The sequence below is a fragment of the Mustelus asterias genome, chromosome 16 (assembly GCF_964213995.1).
Source record: "Mustelus asterias chromosome 16, sMusAst1.hap1.1, whole genome shotgun sequence".
Taxonomy (NCBI): Eukaryota; Metazoa; Chordata; class Chondrichthyes; order Carcharhiniformes; family Triakidae; genus Mustelus; species Mustelus asterias.
In genome coordinates, this window is record NC_135816.1 from 20,606,093 (window position 1) to 20,625,807 (window position 19,715).

The following is a 19,715-nucleotide window of genomic DNA, read 5'->3' on the forward strand; positions in this document are numbered from 1 at the left end:
AAGAAAAACGTGGGGCAACTTGTAAAACTACAATTCCACCCAATCTCCTGGGTTAGATCGAAATTACCTCAGAGCTTTCCTCACTTAATAAATTTTAAGTGTCCCCAAGTAAAATACTTTAAGGTCAATATGAACATAGGACCTGGAGAAGTATGCAACATAAAGATCTTCATTATTTGGCATGACTGATAAATTTGTAACATTTGACCATGATGTAGGCTGCTTGATCAGTTAAGCACTTGCGGTTTGAAACTGGGTGATACAAAGAACAAAGAAAAGTACAGCACAGGAACAGGCCCTTCGGCTCTCCAAGCCTGCGCCGATCATGATGCCTGCCTAAACTAAAACCGCATGCACTTACAGAGTCCGTATCTTTCCATTCCTATCATGTATTTGTCTAGTTGCCCCTTAAATACCACTATTGTACCTGCTCCCACCACCACCCCAGGCAGCAACCAGACATTCACCACCCTCTGTGTAAAAAACTTGCCTCACACATCTCCTCTGAACATTTCCCCACACACCTTAAACCTATGTCCCCGAGTACTTGACTTTTCTACCCTTGGAAAGAGCATCTGACTATCCACTCTGTCCATGCCAGTCACAATCATGTAAACCTCTATCTGATCTGAATAATCTTTTCTTGCCTTGAATTTTTTCTTGACATTTCATGTTGCAAATTGCATTCCAGTGTAGAAAGGGGCTGCTTTTCCGAAAGTGGAAAGCAGAAATTGTCTTGGCGCACATTTTGCAATACGTTATTCCTGCATTTATTAGGAACTTGATACATTACGAATGTTCTCAAAAAACTATGGCAACCAAAGTAACCATAAACTGCTATTAATAGGGGGTATTTTGTAGCAATAGGTTGTAACTCAGAAGATTAAAAAACTGTGGAACCCTTGGGACATGAGAGGGGACTACATGTTTCTACTTGACAGATATTCCCAGCCATCGAGCAATGGATTTCCATTTAAAAATGGATCATTTCAGAGAGATTTAGCCAGATGGAATTGGGATGATCTCATTACTTCACTGCTGTAAACAAATTGACTCATTAATGATCATGGAAACTCCATATTTACCCACATCAACCCGAGTGAGAAATGATGAGCCAATTTTTCAAGCAGGAGTTTAAGAAAAGGCTTCTTCACAAGTTTCCTGAACTTGGACATTACCAGTTCACCATCCGCCTCATAGGCACCAGTTTAAGGCTTTCAAAGTAATTTATTTGACTTTGCCACAGCACATTTATGCTTTGTCCCCATTGGCCATTACAGTCCAATGAGGGTGCAGTTAACCTCGTGAAATGCTGGGCGAGATTTTACGGTCTTGCTCATCCCAAAACCATAAAATCCTGCCCGTGGTCAACGGATCTTTCCATGTTCCGCCCCTCCTGGCTCCAATTCCCGTGGCAAGACAGTAAAATTCCGGCCGTTGAGTTTTTGTTGGGCAAGCTTAGGATCGAAACTGCTGCCATTTGCCATTTTTCTTTGGCAAATTTAGGACTGTTCTTCACCTTTATCTCTGTATATTGAAGCTACTTTCTCCAATTTATCATCAGTATGACTGCTGCTGTCATTTCTGACTTGTGTATTTAGCGATAATTTTTCAAATATTTAAATAAAACTTAAAATTGGAAACGTCCCTCATTGTCCTTTGAACTTTGGTTTTACACTATATTTCCCTCCACTTTCCCCTTGTCCTATCACAGCTTGAGTTCAATATCTGGAATTAAGAATCTACTGATGACCATGAAACCATTGTCGATTGTCGGAAAAACCCATCTTGTTCACTAATGTCCTTGAGGGGCGGCACGGTGGCACAGTGGTTAGCACTGCTGCCTCACAGCGCCAGGGACCCAGGTTCAATTCCCGACTTGGGTCACTGTCTGTGCGGAGTTTGCACATACTACCTGTGTCTGCGTGGGTTTCCTCTGGGTGCTCCGGTTTCCCCCCACAGACTGAAAGACGTGCTGGTTAGGTGCATTGGCCATTCTAAATTCTCCCTCAGTGTACCCGAACAGGCGCCAGAGTGTGAATGTAAGTTTTGTGACTAATAAATAAACTTTACTTTAGGGAAGAAAATCTGCCGTCCTTACCTGGCCTGGCCTACATGTGACTCCAGAGCCACAGCAATGTGGTTGACTCTCAACCGCCCTCTGAAATGGACGAGCAAACCTCTCAGTTCTATCAGTTGATACAAGGTACTGCTATATTTCAAGAAGACAGCTCACCACCACCTTCTCAAAGGCAATTAGGGATGGGCAATGAATGCTGGCCAGGCAGCGACGCCCATGTTCCACAAATGATTTACAAAAGAAAAAGTCAGGAAAGTATTGCGCCATCAATGTATTTTTAATGTGCTATAAAATATTTGACAGGTTGTCTGAGATGCCCTTCGACTGTGATACCTCACTCTTGGGCGAGCTCAACATATCTATTATACAAAACTGATCTTCATTTGCCAGATGCAGACTAAAGCAATAACTTAATTCAACTCCCATTTCCATCAAAACGTTTAGGACATTTCAGCTTGTGATTTATGTTTGCCTGGAGTCCGGTTCCTTGATTCTGCGTATCGTGCCAAAGGATTGATTATTTTATTGCTTGTCCTGTGTAGTTAGATGCAGTGACATTTAGATAGATATTGGCTCCGTATTCTACTTAGAGTGTACTGTGTGACTGATATACTTGTAATTGATAACTGGACAATCAGATGTCATTGAACTTCTCGAGATTGTTTGCTCATTGATTTATTTCTTTCTTGCAACATCACTGTTGCGCAGAATAACATGCAAATGAAGCCAATGTTACCTTAAATAGGCTTCAAAAAATGCACCCAGACTCACTATTCTTTTGCCCTCCAAATGATGAGCTTCTGTCAAATCATATTTCAGTCTTCAGGCTTCATCTAACTGACCCTCTGAATTCTCACATTATTAAATAGCTTTGGTGTTCTACCGAGTTACGTAAAAATAAACACTTGTTTCTCCAGAGGCTGAAAGTCTGCAGCGACCGATGAATTGCTTTTAAGTGCAGAGAGTAATCTCATAGAATCAGACAGAAAGTGATACAACACAGGAGATAATTTGGCCCATTGTGTCTGTGCATTGTGCTAGTGCGGGCTCATTGAGGAGCTATTCTGTGAATCCCATCCCCCAGCACATCTTGCATAGCTCTTCAAGCATTTATCAAATTTGCTCTATTATTGATTTTGCTACCACCATCCTTCCAGGCAATGTATTCCAAATCATCATAATGCATGGCATAAAAGAAACCTGCCCAATGCGTAATTCAATTTTGTAGCCAATTTTTCAAAAACAAATGTTGCCTTGCTGCTTAATTCTTTTCAAAATGGTTTTGAGTACATTTTACTCAATGGGACAGTGGAGAGCCCACGGAATGGGCCATTGATGTACCCAGTGTATGGCCCAGTTGTATCACCCAGTGTACAGGCAACTAATGGATCCATTGAGAAGGCCGCTCATAGAATCCGCTGTACAAAACAGTGACGGGCTTATTGAATGGGCCAGTGACGTAACTCACTGCATAGGTCAAGGCACTACAATGGAATCAGCTGCAGGCAGGGTGCAGGGGGTTGAAAAGCAGAGGAAAGAAGTTCACTTAGTGATGTGAATTCTGGGAGCGAGTGCCACGGACTTTGGAACTTAAATTTGACCCTGAAGACTGAAATACAAGAGAATAGGGCAATGTCAACTGGAGCTGCAGATCATGGAAGAAGATGTGAATTACCCACAGCCAAGCAGCCCCTCGCTTCTCTGATGGCTGTCTTCCAGGCGGTGAGTGATTGCCAGGAGACACTACTGCCACATGATGACAAGAAGGGGCCTCCACACCTGGACAAGAAGGCTTAGACAGAGGTCTAAGCTGGCATGCTGGCAACGGGAGAGTTGTACGAAGGATTTGGGTGCAGTGCTGGAATATGGTGAATGAATGTCTCCGTTCTGTGAGGGTGAGTATTGAACTCCCATGAGTGAATGTTTGTGTGACCTTGCTTCTGGCGGGGCCTGAGGGTGTGACGCTGTGAGGTGAAGTCAGCACATCTTCCAGCGCTCTGGAAGACTGCCTGGGACTGGATAGGATGGCCGACATGGGAAGTGGGATGTCCCACAATGTGCTGGGCACTTAAACTAGCAATACTGGGGAGAAGGATGGAATGTTTTGGTACATCGAGTGGAATTTTATAGCCCCATCGTGGTCGCAGGACCGGAAAATGTTGTGAACCATTAAAAGCTCCATTGACTTCGGCAGGACCAGAAGACCCTGCTGGCGGAGGGACTGTAAAATTCTGCCAGCTGGCCTCCTCTCCCTTCTTGCCCTCTGCTGAAATGACAGTTACCATTTTTCAGTGGTTAGCACTGCTGCCTCACAGTGTCAGAGACTCAGGTTTGATTCCCAGCTTGGGTCACTGTGCGGAGTCTACACACTCTCCCCGTGTCTGTGTGAGTTTCCTCCCACAGTCCAAAGAAGTGCTGGTTAGGTGTATTGGCCATGCTAAATTCTCCCTCAGTGAAACCGAACCGGCGCCCGAGTGTGACGACTAGGGGTTTATCACAGTAACTTCGTTGCAGTGTTAATGTAAGCCTACTTTTGACACTAATAAATAAACATTAAACTTAACTTTTAAACCTTTAAGATGATGAAGCCAGTCTGTAAAAAACCTGTATGCAGATTTAAGCCTCCTAGATTACATAAGAAGTGAGCAGAATACTTTACTGATGAAACAGGACTGCCCAGACTTGCAAATAGCATGAGTACCCCTGCCTCTTCACTCCATTCCTCCTAAGCCTTATATCCTGCCCTGGCAGTTGGAAATGTAAAATGTGCCATCCCTGCTTGCCCGTTTTTCCCATACGCCAACCACAAAAATGCTCCTTGAATTGTCCCAGTTGTCCCTTTGATGAATGATGCTGACATTCAGGCACATCCACTCAATGTACACTCATGATGCGGTGTGATGACGTCAAGAGATCATGCTCTATTTCACGTGACATCAGTAGTGCCTGAGCGCTTGCACACACGATTTAAAATTAAGGCCCTGGTTCACTTGGCTTGAAATTTCAAACTATTCTGCTCAAACGGTGGCACAGTGGTTAGCACTGCTGCTTCACAGCACCAGGGACCCAGATTCAATTCTGGCCTCGGGTCATTGTCTGTGTGGAGTTTGCACGTTGTCTGCGTGGGTTTCCTCCAGGGGGCTCCGGTTTCCTCCTACAGTCCAAGGATGTACAGGTTAGGTGGATTGGCCATGCTAAATTGCCCTTCAGTGTCAGAGGGATTAGCAGGGTAAATATGTGGGGATAGGACCTGGATGGGATTGTTATTGGTGTAGGCTTGATGGGCCAAATGGCCTCCTTTTGTACATACTGTAGGCATTCAATGAAACAGTTTTTTAAGAGATGTTGTTTTTAATTACCGAGGGTATCAACCTTCGGCAGTTGAGACAAAGATGTTCACCTCTAACAATTGCCTAAAAAAGCAAGTTTCCTAAAACAACAGAACAGAAGTCTGAAAATTGATAAAGTATATGCTGAGGCACCCAGTACTGTACACACATTTGAGTTAAGCTTGTGGATTCTGTTTTTCTGAACATCATTGACAATATGGTGATAAAACAAGCAGTGAGATATAATTCTGCAATGTAATGTTAAGCGAAAAATGTGCTGACTGAAATTTCTGGTGTGAAGAAACTGGGCCTTTATAAAAAAATATTATTTTGTTAAGTATTGATATTTGCTTTGAATTTCCCCTCTATTGGTCCCCCTTCATTAAGTGTCATACCCCAGATCAGAGGCCAGGGAAACAACCTATTCCCATGCTTTAGTCATTAGTGTTAATATCACAAAGCGCATATGGGTGGCACAGTGGTTAGCACTGCAGCCTCACAGCGCCAGGGACCCAGGTTTGATTCCCAGCTTGGGTCACTGTCTGTGTGGAGTTTGCACGTTCTCCCTGTTTCTGCGTGGGTATCCTCCGGGTGCTCTGGTTTCTTCCCACAGTCCAAAGATGTGCAGGTTAGGTGAATTGGCCATCCTAAATTTTCCCTCAGCGTACCCAAACAGGTGCCAGAGTGTGGTGACTAGGGGATTTTCACAGTAACTTCATTGCAGTGTGAATGTAAGCCTACTTGTGACTAATAAATAAACTTCAAGATTAAGGGGGAGCATTTGGTACACCAATTTCATTTTTTCACAGAGATCTATAGTTCCTCTCTACCTCACACTGCATTGCCCTTCCTAGAAGTCCATTCTAGGTGTTAATCATGCAGTCTGAAACTGTCCTGATTTCTGTCTTGAACTTACCTTTTTATCAATGTATACCAATGTATATGTATTTCCACTTGCCTTGCATTTGTGATTCAATTTGAAATTGTATTCTGCCTGTTTCACTTTATATCCTACAGTGTTTTATGCAATCTTTCTCATTCAATTCCTTTTGTGAATCAAGATTCAGTTTTGCAAGCTTTCTTACTAACTCAATCCTCTGTAATTGTGGTTAGCATTTTGACCCCTCACTGCTCACAACTTGAGTGTTTCCTTACTAAAATGGCCTACTTTTGTTCCTATTTCTTATCTTCAGTGTTTGGTTCTGACCAAACTCACTCAGTGGTCAAAGTGTGGCTTGACCAGAGCACTACACAGCTTCAAGACTGCCCAAACATGTGCTCTACACAGAGGTATATTAGAGTGGCAGTTCATACAGAGGTCAGAATGGGTAAATTTCAAAGACAATCTCAACGCCTCCATGAAAGTCTGCTCTATTAACATCAGGGGAAAGCGATGTCTATCATGTATGTGTCTGCACCAACTCTCCGATAGAGCATCTTACCCAGGCCCTATTCCAGTAACCCCACGTATTTACCCTGCTAATTCCCCTAACCTATACATCTCATGGCGAGAAGAGGCAATTTAACATGGCCAATCCACCTAATCTGCACATCTTTGGACTGTGGGAAGAAACCAGAGCACCTGTAAAAGACTCACGCAGGCACGGGGAGAATGTGAAAACTCCACATAGACAGTGACCCAAGGCTGGAATGTGTGGGGTTATTGAAATAGGCCGGGGGTGTGGGCCTGGATGGGATGCTCTGTTGGAGAGTTGGTACAAACTTGATGGGCCGAATGGCCTCCTTCTCAGGATTCTATGATTCTTTGACCTCCAAGCCCATTTAGATAAATGCAGGATAAACTGCCCTTTGTGCTGTTTCAGAAATTATGCCTTGATTTCACCTTAGGCATGGATTTGCATCACTTTCGGGAGATACTGAAATTGTTATGCCCATACTGGGCATGTTGCCAACCTCAATAGTATCCGAAGGGTGGGATTGTTTTATGGTGGTCTTATCAGGTGCATTTTGCCAAATAGCGGACAGTATTTCACCAGCCCAGATCCCCTTTAAAGTTGGCTTCTGCCACTAAAATGCTTCAAGTCTAAGAATTTTATGGGACAGCAACACATTGTATACTGCTCCTCATGACAAAAGTTATATCAACAGAAAGTTATTCAGCTTCAGGTTTGTGTATTTATATTCTTTCTCTTCCTCAGCAATTGATTAACTGCTTGGAGCACATTTGTTTAGAAGTATTTCACTGTTCCATTGATAACCAAATGCAAACATATAGCCAGACTTCCAATAGTGAGCTTTGTTCTCAATCTCCATAGCCACTTTCTATACAGGCAAAGGAGACAAAGCATTGTGCAGATGTGGCATGCTTCAGAGATTCAGCAGGTGCTTGTGGGCACTAGTGTAATGTTTCAATATAATGAGCCCTGATGCTGTAAAAGCACCAGTGAGGATTGTACATGTAGAATTCATATTCTGACAGTATTTCAGGTATCACAGAGGCATGAATGCCAATCTACAACTAATTAGTATCATTTTTGTCTGATTAACATTGCTCAGTCGGTGCATAATGGCAGTGTGCAGAGTTAGGGCAAACGTTAGTTAGGTTGACATAGGTTCAAACACATTTCACATCAAACCCTGTGAGTCATCAGCGAGAAGAAATATTCATTCAGCCACCTCGGTATAAAGAAGGGGTATACAAAAGGTATTGTTATGATTTAGGACTCGCCAGTATTTCTGCTCATTTCCTCTTTGAATCCAGGTATTCACTGTGTGAGATGATGGTTTATTCAATGTCAACTATACCAATTGTACAGTACTTCCACTTGGCTTGTGGTTTCCTTAACGGATAATCATGTTCCTTTGTTCTCTTCTGCAAGAGCGCAGAAACTGCCTTACAATTCATCGCAATGTGTCTTTTGCAATTTATAAACCTTGGACCACATTCTCTAACAACCAAATCAAAATAATTAGGCAGAAGCAGCTTAAACTCTGCCTACCGCAGCATGGTAGCACAGTGATTAGCACTGCTGCCTCACAGCGCCAGGGACCCGAGTTCAATTCCGGCCTTGGGTGACTGTCTGTGTGGAGTTTGCACATTCTCTTTGTGTCTGTGTGGATTTCCTCCGGATCTTCCGGTTTCCTCCCACAGTTCAAAGATATGGTTGTTAGGTTGATTGGCCATGCTAAATTGCCCCTTAGTGTCAGGGGGATTAGCAGCGTAAATATGTAGGGCTATGGAATGGGGCCTGGGTGGGATTGTTGTCGGTGCAGGCTCATTGGGCCAAATGGCCTCCTTCTGCACTGTAGGGATTCTATGATTCCATGATTCTATGCCAACAAATTATGGCAGTCTCGTGCTAATGTGCAGTCACCAGCAGCCATCCTACTCTGTTTATTTAATTATATATATTTTACCTGTATAAATATGCACACGGACAGGGAGGTAGGGACTACTTTATGAAACAAATAAGCAAGTATTTTACTTTTAGCTGGTATTTTAATGGATTGTTTTGGGCACATTCTGATATGTTGAAACTACAGCAAAAACACACTTTTCCACCTCCTTTGGTGCTATAATCTGAAGTAGTCTGATGTCTTATTTATCATGTGTTCTTCCATTTCAAAAGAGAATAGGTTGTCTCCTCTTGCTCCATTAAGTAAAATGGTAAGATGTAGAATGTCATACTTTTCGCCTGTACAACATGCGCTTATAATACAAATTGTTTAGGATTTTGTTGTTTTGCTATGGCAGTGTAGTAAAATTGAAGGTGGCTCATTGTGGCTTCAACAATGAATAATTCCTTATCAATATAACATATATACAAGATAAGATTCTGACAGAATTAATACACAAGTCACTCTCGTCTCCTGTCTGGATCCAACTGAGGTTCCTCCTCATCCCAGAATGTGTGTTCTTGCTCCCGATTAGCTTGGCTTCCCATGCAACCTCTTCATAGGGTATGGCCCAATTACGTGACCCTTAAAGGATCGTCCCTTTTAAAGGGGCCACATTACCACATGCTGCATATGTTATCACCAGGGTCACTAAATGGATGTAATTGTGAAACTAAAACAAGACATTTGTCCATTAGTACCTGTGAAGAAAAGTTGCATTACAGCTCTGAAGCTCGCCCACCAGAGATTCAGGATAGTAAACAATCATTCATCTGGTGATTCATTGCATTTTCATTCACACGTCCTCACTGAGAGCTGCTCTGTATTATCTGTACTGTGGTTATGCAGGAATCCACTCAGGCTGAGTATAATACGAGAGAGGGAGCAGTGCTGGGAAAACTACAAGAGGCAAGTTTGATACTCAACAGTAAGTCTGAATTTTCACAGAAAACAATCAAGTTTCTTGGACACTTAGCGACAGCATCAGGAATAAAGACTGATCCGTTGAACTCCAAAGTCATCAAATAATTCCCAGTTCCAGGAAGAATCATGGAGTTACAAAGTTTCATTGGAATGGTAAATAAAGTGGCAAAGTTTCTAAAAAGATTTAATCAAAGCAAAATTTAGTCCATCAAAAAGACAGCATTAACGGCCAGTTGGCATGTGAAAAATTTGCTGACTTATGTCTTTGGTCTTCACATTGCGATAGAAACATGCCTGAAATCTTTAGTCACTCCATTGAGTGTGAAAGAACTTGCAACGATGCCATCAAAAATTCAAAGGATTCATTTAAGATTGATGAGGTTTGATGTGTTACAGTATGTGTTCAAGGGACGCAACAGAGCACAGCAGACGCAATATCACATGTTGAAACAGAAAATCTAGAAAAATGTGATATTGAATTTGCACCAGAAGTTCAGGAGTTGCTGAAATGACAGTGCACACATTATCGGTAATTACACTGAAGTCAAAGAGATTTAAAAATCAGATGATGAATGAAAGCAGACCAGAGAATTTTGTATTCAAGGATGGCCAACGTATATATGACATAGTCCTATCTTAAGACCACATTTTGAGCAGTGCGAATACCTGACAGTGATTGATGATTTACTAGTATACAATGATAGAATAGTAACCCCACGAGCATTGAGATATGAGATCTTACAATGCCCACATTAAGGTCATTTAGGTATTACCAAGTGCAGAGCCAAAACCTGGAATTCGGTTTGGTGGCGCTGTCGCTTCAAGTCATTTGAAGAAATGATATTCAGATGTTTCCCATCTACAATTCACAGACAAGAGTCAAAAGAATCATTAATGTCAAATTCTTTTCCCACAAGACCATAGGAATGTTAGGCTTGGATTGGTTGGAGAATAAAGGGAAAATGTTTCTCAATGTAATAGATCACAACTTGGGGTGGATTGAAAGCATCCATGACATCATCTAAAAACCCATCTGGTTTGTTCATTTCCTTTCGGGAAAGAAATCTGCCATCTTTACCAAGTCTGGCCTATATGTGACTCCAGATTCACATGGTTGACTCTTAAATCCCTCCTGTAGTGGTCTAACAAGCAACTTAGTTCAAGGGCAATTTGGGATGGGGAATAAATGCTGACTTTGTCAATGGTGCCCACATCCCGTGGAAGAATAAAGAAAATAAAAAGCAGTAAGAATGTCATTGGACAAAATTTTCACAGCCCATAGGATTCCTGATATTTTGCGATTAGACAATGGTCCACAATTTCAATAGTTTGCAGAATTATTTTAGATTTGTTCATACAACACATACATCCAATTTTCCGGAGACTAATCGAGAAATGGAGAGAAATTTCAGAAGTGTAAAGGCATTACTGAGAAAGACTAAGGGTTTTCAACTTGTGCTCTGAGCCAGAATCCTCTGACTTTGCCCATGGCTGGGATTCTCCGGCCCCACTGTAGTGAATGGAGATTTGGCTGAGCGCCAAATTCTCCATTTTCACTGGCAGCAGTAGCAGAGCGAACAACATCGGAGAATCCTGCCCCTTGAGTTATAGATCTTCACCCTTGCAGAATGGATTAGCTCCATGGAAAGGAGGTTGCAGACAGATTCCTACCCTTCCACATACATTGATGCCACAGGTCAAAGTCACAGACTTTGTACGAGAGAAAGAGAGAGGAAACTTGCCAAAGTAAACAGGTAGAACACCATGATAGATGGCACAGAGAAAGAACATTGTCAGATCATCGACAGGGAGAGCAGGTATGGAGCGGAGATCAGTCGAGGTTTGGCAAACTAATGGAGAAATGACCACACATGAGGTCTTCCATTGTCTGGATGGAACTGGGCGAAGTAAGAAGAAATGGAAGAACTTTGATTGCAATTGAGCCACAGAATGAAAATCAGAGACCTGAGAAGTCCCAACGATGTGAAATGAAAGAAGGCAATGAGCCAAGCGATCCTGAAGTGTCTACTTGTTCAAATTATGTTCACGAGCATCCAATGGACCGACAGCAGAACGAGAGGCCTTATTCCCACAAACAGAAGGAGAACAAAGACAGGTCGACAAGTAGAGGGACAGCTGTCTTCTCGGTGCAAGAGTAGATGAGAATCCCAATCAACAAAATAGAAGAAAGAGAGAGAAGAGAGAACAAGAAGAGAACATGGAGAGAGAAAGAAAAGTGACATTTATTCTGGGAGCAAAAAGAGGCTGCATGTTTTACACAAATCCAAAACACTGACATTTTCAAAATGACGAGGTGACTGGAAGACTGAAGAATGGTTCTTCAGGAACTTCAGACTGGTGGGGTGGAGATGTAGTATTATTGAATATATTAGAGTATGCTAAGTCCCACAAAGGGTTATCTGTAATAGTCTGAAATATCATTGAAGGAAGTGATATGTACTCATGTGATCTGAGATCCTCAGAGAAAGCAGCTTGGAAAGAAACTAGTGCAAAGGAGTGTTCTCATAACTGTAAGTATGTTATGCAGCTGATCATCGTTGGGCATTATTCAATCTACTCCGACCCAACAACACAAGAACATACATTGTTCAAAAACAAGCTTGTCCATGGTTTTAATCCACCTTGGTAAACATGGGTCAGTCTTATTGTAAACCATGTTTTGTTGGATAACTTAAAAAAAAAACATGAAAGACGGCTCCATTATTACTATGATAATGTGATCCCCAGCACATGTTCTTAAGATGATATGAAGAGATGGGCACAAAGATGTCATTCTCTAATCAAGTTGATTCACAATCTGCCATTATCATAAAGGTATGATTTAAAAATCAAAGAAAAATGTACGAGAAAAGTTGGTGATGCAGCACAATGAACATGTCAGGGACACAATAGGACTTTGGACAAGGCGATTACTGATTTGTTCGAAGTACAGAGCCTATCCAGTCTATAGTCCTTATAAGGGATTTCCTTATCTTGCACATTGATGCAAATGCTGAAATGGATACTCTGGCTTACAAAGGGATGATAAGTGTTTTCCTCTTCCATTAATACAGCCTGACAGGCTTCTTGTTATTACCATGTATTTATATTAATGTCCTCCCGTTATTTTACTTTGTAGTTTCTTGGCATGTGATATTTCTGCACAAATTTTGCATCATTAGATTGTCTACAAGTCAAACCAAACACTGCAGGGAAAGAAAAAAATCAGTTTATTTCTCCATGTGAATGAGTGATTTTTATGTGTTTTAGATACACTGTCTGAGTTTTATTGACCACAAAGGGAACAAGCTATCGACTATGCAAGAGAGCTTAAATTAGAATTTCACCATGGCTGGGAAAGGGCGGATGAAGCACAGGCCAAGATAGATTTTACATTGACTGACATTCTTTTATCACATTCCTTCTGCTACTTACCAACTTGAATATCCCTTGGGCTTTGATCAGTTCAGTTCTTTAATGTGCAATGCGATTGTCCATTAGGCGAGCAGTTCCCATTAAGTGGGAAAATAAAATTTCAGCTGTCGAAGGGGCGAGATGCTGGCGGTTGGGGCTCGGGGAGGAGAGGGAAATGAGGAGAAGCTGGGCGTGAAGAGAAAGGTGTGCGCCTGCAATTATCAAGACAAAGTGTTGTGACATTTGTGGGCAACACGGTGGCACGGTGGTTAGCACAGCTGCCTCACAGTGCCAGGGACCCGAGTTCGATTCCAGCCTCGGGTCACACTCTGTGTGGAGTTTGCACATTCTCCCCGTGTCTGCGTGGGTTTCCTCCGGGTGCTCCAGTTTCCTCCCACAGCCCAAAGATGTGTGGATTACGTTGATTGGCCATGCTAAAGTGACCCGAGTATCAAGGGGATTAGCATGGTAAACGAGGGTTACAGGAATAAGGCCTGGGTGGGATTTAGGTTGGTACAGGCTCGATGGGCCAAATGGCCTCCTTCTGTACTGTAGGGATTCTATGACATTTCAGGCCACGATTTTCCAACCTCTCTGTGCCTGGTGCAAATTGCGCCAATCTCGGAAAATTGCATGGCAACCTAAAACCTGGTTTTGCGCCTAGCGCCCGACGGTTTGTGATCTTCCCAGTTCCTTTTTGATGGCGCAAACAGGATCTCGTCCAGAAAGGGCACGAGGCTTATTAGCATGAGATTGACTTGATTTCAGTCTCATTCGTGAGTGTGGCAGGTGATCATTCCCCCACTCTCGGAATGTTCCCACCTCCCCAACGGGAAGTCACACAGGTGTGAATCACTGCTGCTTTCTTGAAGTGTGGTCCAGGTGCCATGGGTTGCAAGGGTGAACGAAGAGGTGAGTACTGCTTAGCACTAACCTCCACAGTGCAAAAGGACAAGTCAGCCACGGCCACAGTGCAGGGTACAGTGGGAGGACCTTCAAGAGTGCAGGGGGCTTGGGGGTGGGGGGGGGGGGGTGGGGTGCTGGTGGGGGTGTTGCTTGGCGAGGACACTGAAACCCCTGGTGGTTGGGGACATGGCTGGGTACAAAACGGCACCCTGGCACTGCCAGGTGGTGGGGCCTGAGTGGGGGTGGGCGACTGAGTGAGGGTCATGGAGGGGTGTGGCACAAGCAGGGTGAGACATAAAGAGGGACTTTAATGGGGACTATGAAGGGGAGATGAGGGGGGGTTCTGAAGAGAGGTCTTATAGGGGGACTATGCAGGGGCGACTGTGAAGGAGGGTCATGAAGGTGTGGGGCATGTCGGGGGTCATGAAGGGCTCCTTATTGCCGGTGATCTGTGTCGAGGAGGGGAAGAGAAAACATGGTGCCAGGGGGACGGATGGGTTATGTTGGCTGTGGGGGCAGGGAGTGGGTCTTCCAGTGCACTGCAAGATCAGGGCATCCTTTCAAAATGGCATCTGATCGCTTTGCAACTGAGTTTAGGCCCCGCCCCTCCCAGAGCCAGCCCAAAACTCACCACTCTCCCAAAAAATGACTCACAGTGGAATTTTGTAAAAACGATTCAAGTGCCGAATGAGCAAGGAAGCGGAAAAGTTTCAGACATGTTCTTTTAGGTGAGTTTGAAAATGCAATCTTATGCAAAAAATGAGCTGGGATGCGATTCTCAACATCAAGTGGAGAGGGATGGTGGAGCCTGAACTCAACAGTAAAGGCGGCTACTGAGCTCTGGGGCGCAATTGCACATAAACCCTGACCTCCTGGTGTATTTGGAGATCTCCTTCCACCCCCTTCCCAACACACATTGGGACCCCCCATATGAACATTGGGACCTATTCCCGATGGACATTCCCAACCCCTCCTCCGAATGCCCTCCCTCTGCATAGTCCCCTCCCTCCCTGATCACCACCCCTTCTGCCAAGTTCCCTCCCTCCCATCCCCCAACACTCGTTTCCCCTGGCATAGTTCCCTTTCCCCCGCTCTGCCGATCACCCCCCACCCTGGCAGAATTCCCTAACCCCCCCTCCCACTGATCGCCCCAATGGCAGAGTTCCCCTCCCATCCTGGCAGAGCTCCCATTCTCTCCCACCCCTGCGGAGCTCCCCCATTGTCTCCATTACCCCTTTCCCATCATAGCTCCATCCCATTCTGATTTTGCCCACACTCTGGCTCCACTCCCTTGGCACTGCCATGCTGGCACTGCCCGGATCACCCAGGGACTTCAGTGGCCTCCGATTCTCCCCCAGTGTGGCCATCCCATCTAGTCCCCGTTGCTGGGAACCATACGTGATTCTAGCTGGGGAGAGGATCGGCCGTCGAGGTGGTAAAGATAAATGAGCCCAGCCACTAGCATCAGGGCCTCATTAATGACATGCAAAATGGGGTCTTATTGGGGGAGGCGAGAAATCGATCTTTCTTGCCGAAAGCCAGGTGGGACGATGTTGCAAGATAGCACCCTTAGTCTCCAATTTGAATATTTTAATGAGCTACTTGACAGCTACACATAGGTTCCCCTGGTTACCACCTTCAATCCCATGGCAGCGAGACCTGGAAGAAGTCGCGGTGATTTCAGCATCCTGATCCAATGTCATTATTTGGGGATCTAATTCTGTAAAACTCACCTCTCCATCTCTGAGACAAATTCAATGCCCCCCCCCCCGCCACTCCCCACCCCACCCCCCCAGCCCTGCCAACTCCAATAACATTGTTTCTAGTTTGTGTATAGTGCTTTACAGTAAAGGGTTTACATTAAGGGAGTCCTTTTGAAGTCAGTGCTAACAAAAGGTTAGACAAGGCTTTGTGTACGACACAGTGAATGTTGAAATCCTATGAATATTTGGATCAGGCAAGTTGGGGTGAACAGGTGTAAACTTATTAGCAGCTCAACTATGTTTGAGTCTCATTAAGAAGCGGTTTCACAATTTGCCTCACGAAGCTCATTTAGCTTCTGATCATTTTCCCAGCACAGTGCAGGAAGCACAGGATTGCTCCATTGTCAAGCTACATACTTGAATTTTCAGGAAGAACACTTGATTATCAGTGAAATATCCTCTTACTAGCTCCTTTTGCATTAAATTTGTATCATTATTAGCATGAGTTCAACGTTAAGGCACTGCGAAAAGAAAAGCATAAATCCCAAAGGCCATCGTTTGTATCAAACTCGTACATATTCAGTATAAACTGCACTTAATTTCTAATTATTGATTCATAAAATGTGGTTCAGTCCAGTGCCTTCTTTGACAGGTAATTATATGGCGAGTTTACAGGCAGCAGTGATTCCCAATTAGACCGAAGGATGCTTCTATTTTACTAGGCTTTATCATTTCTATCACTGGAGATTAGCCACTGTGAGCTGCTATTCTTCCCTTTAGATTTGGCACTGGATCTCTGTATATGCACAAGGCTCTGATGTGTAATATGGGAGATCAAAGTGCAAACATAGAGTTCCAGCTTCTTAAGTTTATTTTGCAGGAACAAGAGGTCTTAATCACGAAGGGATTTTCAGAGCCACATATTTGTGAGTCTGCAAAACCTTCCTTTGCTCATCAATCCTGCTGAATGTGCATAGGAGAGCAGCCACAAGCACGAGGAGCCTGCTTGGCAGCAGGTTGAGGTTCTACTCTTGTAAAAGCGTCAATGTCTTAACCACAAACTCCAATCTGAGACCACTCCATCCCTCTCCCAGGCAACTATTAGGCTGAGATACACAAACCCTTCCCATCCTTGGTGTTGCATTTGATCCAACATGAACTTCCAGTGACCTGTCATACTTCAGAAGGATATATAGACAAGTTGGTGGAATGGGCAGATAAGCGCCAGATGAAGTTCAATATGGAAAAGGTGTGAGGTGATGCCTTTTGGTAGGAAGAACATGGAGAGACAATATCAAATTGTACATGGAGAAAGATCGACTGCAACAATGATTTAACAACAATAATGGCAATAGTGGCTTTAAAATGGCCATTCTGGCTGAGAGTGAAGCATGCTGGGAATTTTGGGCAACTTATAATTAAAACCTGATGCAGGTCGTAAAGTTACTGAGTCAGGGATCTGGTCTGGTAATTGTAGTCTGAAAATTCCTGTGTTGACTAAATAAGGGAAGTTGTTTACTTTCGAGTAGACATAGTGGCCTAAATTTTATTGCCATTATGTGTCAGACATATCATGTAAAGTAAGCAGAATGGCGTCGTTTAAACTAATTCCATTGGATGTTTCAGCCATGAGATCAGATTTGGGTTACACAGTTGGCTGGATGACAGGGAATCTTCCGGAAGCAAGAGGAGAATTTGTAGATAAAACACATTGCAGCCCTTTGTTTGCTAACGACAACTCTATAGAGATTAACCATCATAAGAAGTGTGCCCTTCAAAAATTTTCCTCAGAGAAGACTGCAAAGGTAGATTCTACATCGGAAAAGATTTGGCCAATTCGTCTCTAAACCTGGTAGAGTCTATTTTCAGTTAAATAGTTAAAGTTAATGTTCAGTTAAGAGTTAAATTTCAATTGAGAGTTGTAGTTCAGTAAAATAGTTAATGAGCTGCAACTGTTTAAGTTTGAGTTGGTGCCAGAAGTATTAAATAAAGAAATACATTGTTGGATGAATTGAGAGTCGACTCCTGTTCTTGTTTGTCTCATTAAGTTGGAATGTTTGGAAGGTGTTTAAATTAATAGCCGAATAAAGGGAAAAATTCTGAAGGATGGGCAGGAACAGAAGGTCCTGGGGATATATGTGCATAAATCATTGAGGGTGGCAGGACAGTTGGAGAGAGCAGTGAATAAAGCAGTAGTATTCTAGGCTTTATCATTCGGAACATAGAGTACAAGAGCAAAGAGGCTATGCTGAACTTATATAAGACACTAGTTAGAACTGAGCTGGAGTAGTGTGTGTGCAGTTCTAGGAAGGATGTGAACACATTGGAGAGAGTGCAAAAGATGTTTGGGAGAATGGTTCCAGGGATGAGAAGCTTCAGTTATGAGGCTAGATTGGAGAGGTTGGGACGATTCTCCTTAGAGGGGAAAAAAACTGTAAGACACAGAAGCAAAAGTAGGCCATTCTACCCAACAATGAGATCATGACTGATGTGATCGTCCTCAACTTCAATTTCCTGCCTTATCCCCATAACCCCTCAACTCCCTGACTGATTAAAATCTGTCTATCTCAGCCTTGAATATACTTAACAACCTAGCTTCTCCAGCCCTCTGCTGTAAAGAATTCTACAGATTCACTCTGCTCTGAGGGGAGAAATTCCTCCTCATCTCTGCCTTAAATGGACAACCTCTCACTCTGAGATTATGCCCTCTGATCCAAGACTCTCCCGCAAGGGGAAACAACATCTCAGCATCTACCCTGGCAAGCCCCACGAGAATTCTATATGACTCAGTAAGATGTCTTTCATTCTTTCCAACTCCAATAATTACAGGTCCAACCTACTCAACCCTCCCCAAAAGAAAATCCCTCCATATCCGGGATGAACCAAGTAAATCTTCTGTGGAATGCTTTCAATACCAGTATATCTTTCCTTGGGTAAGGGAACCAAAACTGTTCATAATTTTCCAGTCATGGTCTAACTAGTGCCTTATATAGTTTTAGCAAGGCTTCCCTATTGTTGTACTCCATTCCCATTGAAATAAAGGTCAACATTCCATTTGTCTTCCCAATTATCTGCTGAACCTGCACACTAGCTTTTAGTGATTTATGCACGAGAACCCCCAAATCCCTCCGTGCTGAAGCTTTCTGCAGTCTTTCTCCATTTGAATAATATTCAGCTCCTTTATTCTTCCTACCAAAGTGCTTAATTTCACATTTTTTTACATTATATTCCATCTGCCAAGATTTTGCCCACTCACTTAACCTGCCCATATCCCTTTATAGACTCTTTGTGTCATCCACATCACTTGCTTTCCCACCTATTTTTACATCATCCGTAAACTTGCCAACAGCACATTCACTTCCTTCATCCAAGTCATTAATAGGTATTGAGAATGTACAGTGTAAATACATGTTGTAAATAATTGTGGCTCCAGCACTGATCCCTGTGACACTCCACTTGTCATAGGTTGCCATCCTGAAAATGTCCCTCTTCTCCCAACTCTCTGTCTTCTATTAGTTAACTGTGAGGGACAGCTCGGTGGATAGGATATTGGTATGTAGATAGGCTGGAAAATTGGGCGGGGATCCTGGATTCAGGATTCAATCCTGGACCGGGGAGCAGCGCGGGCTTGGAGGGCCGAAGGGCCTGTTCCTGTGCTGTACTGTTCTTTGTTCTTTGTTCTTTAACCAATCCTCTATCCATGCTAATACACCATCCCAACATATGGGCTCTTATTAAGTAGCCTTATCAAATGTTCTTTGAAATTCCAAGTATATTATATCTACTGGTTTCCCTTTATCTATTCTGTTCATTACTACCTCAAAGAATACCAATAATACCATAATTTTCCTCTTCATGAAGCCATGTTGACTCTGCCTGATTTTATCATATATTTCTAAATGCTCTACCACTATATCTTTGTAATGGACTCCAAAATTTTCCAAAGACAGATGTTAAGCTAACTGACCTAGAGTTACTTGTTTTTTTTTGTCTCCCTCCCTT

At 43.3% G+C, this 19,715-nt stretch overlaps 1 protein-coding gene across 1 annotated transcript in view; it reads left to right on the forward strand.

Annotated features, from left to right (window-relative positions):
- LOC144505046 (teneurin-2-like) overlaps positions 1 to 19,715 on the forward strand; it is a 2,673,959-nt gene that overhangs the window by 101,353 nt on the left and 2,552,891 nt on the right. The gene's annotated exons all lie outside the window — the stretch shown is intronic.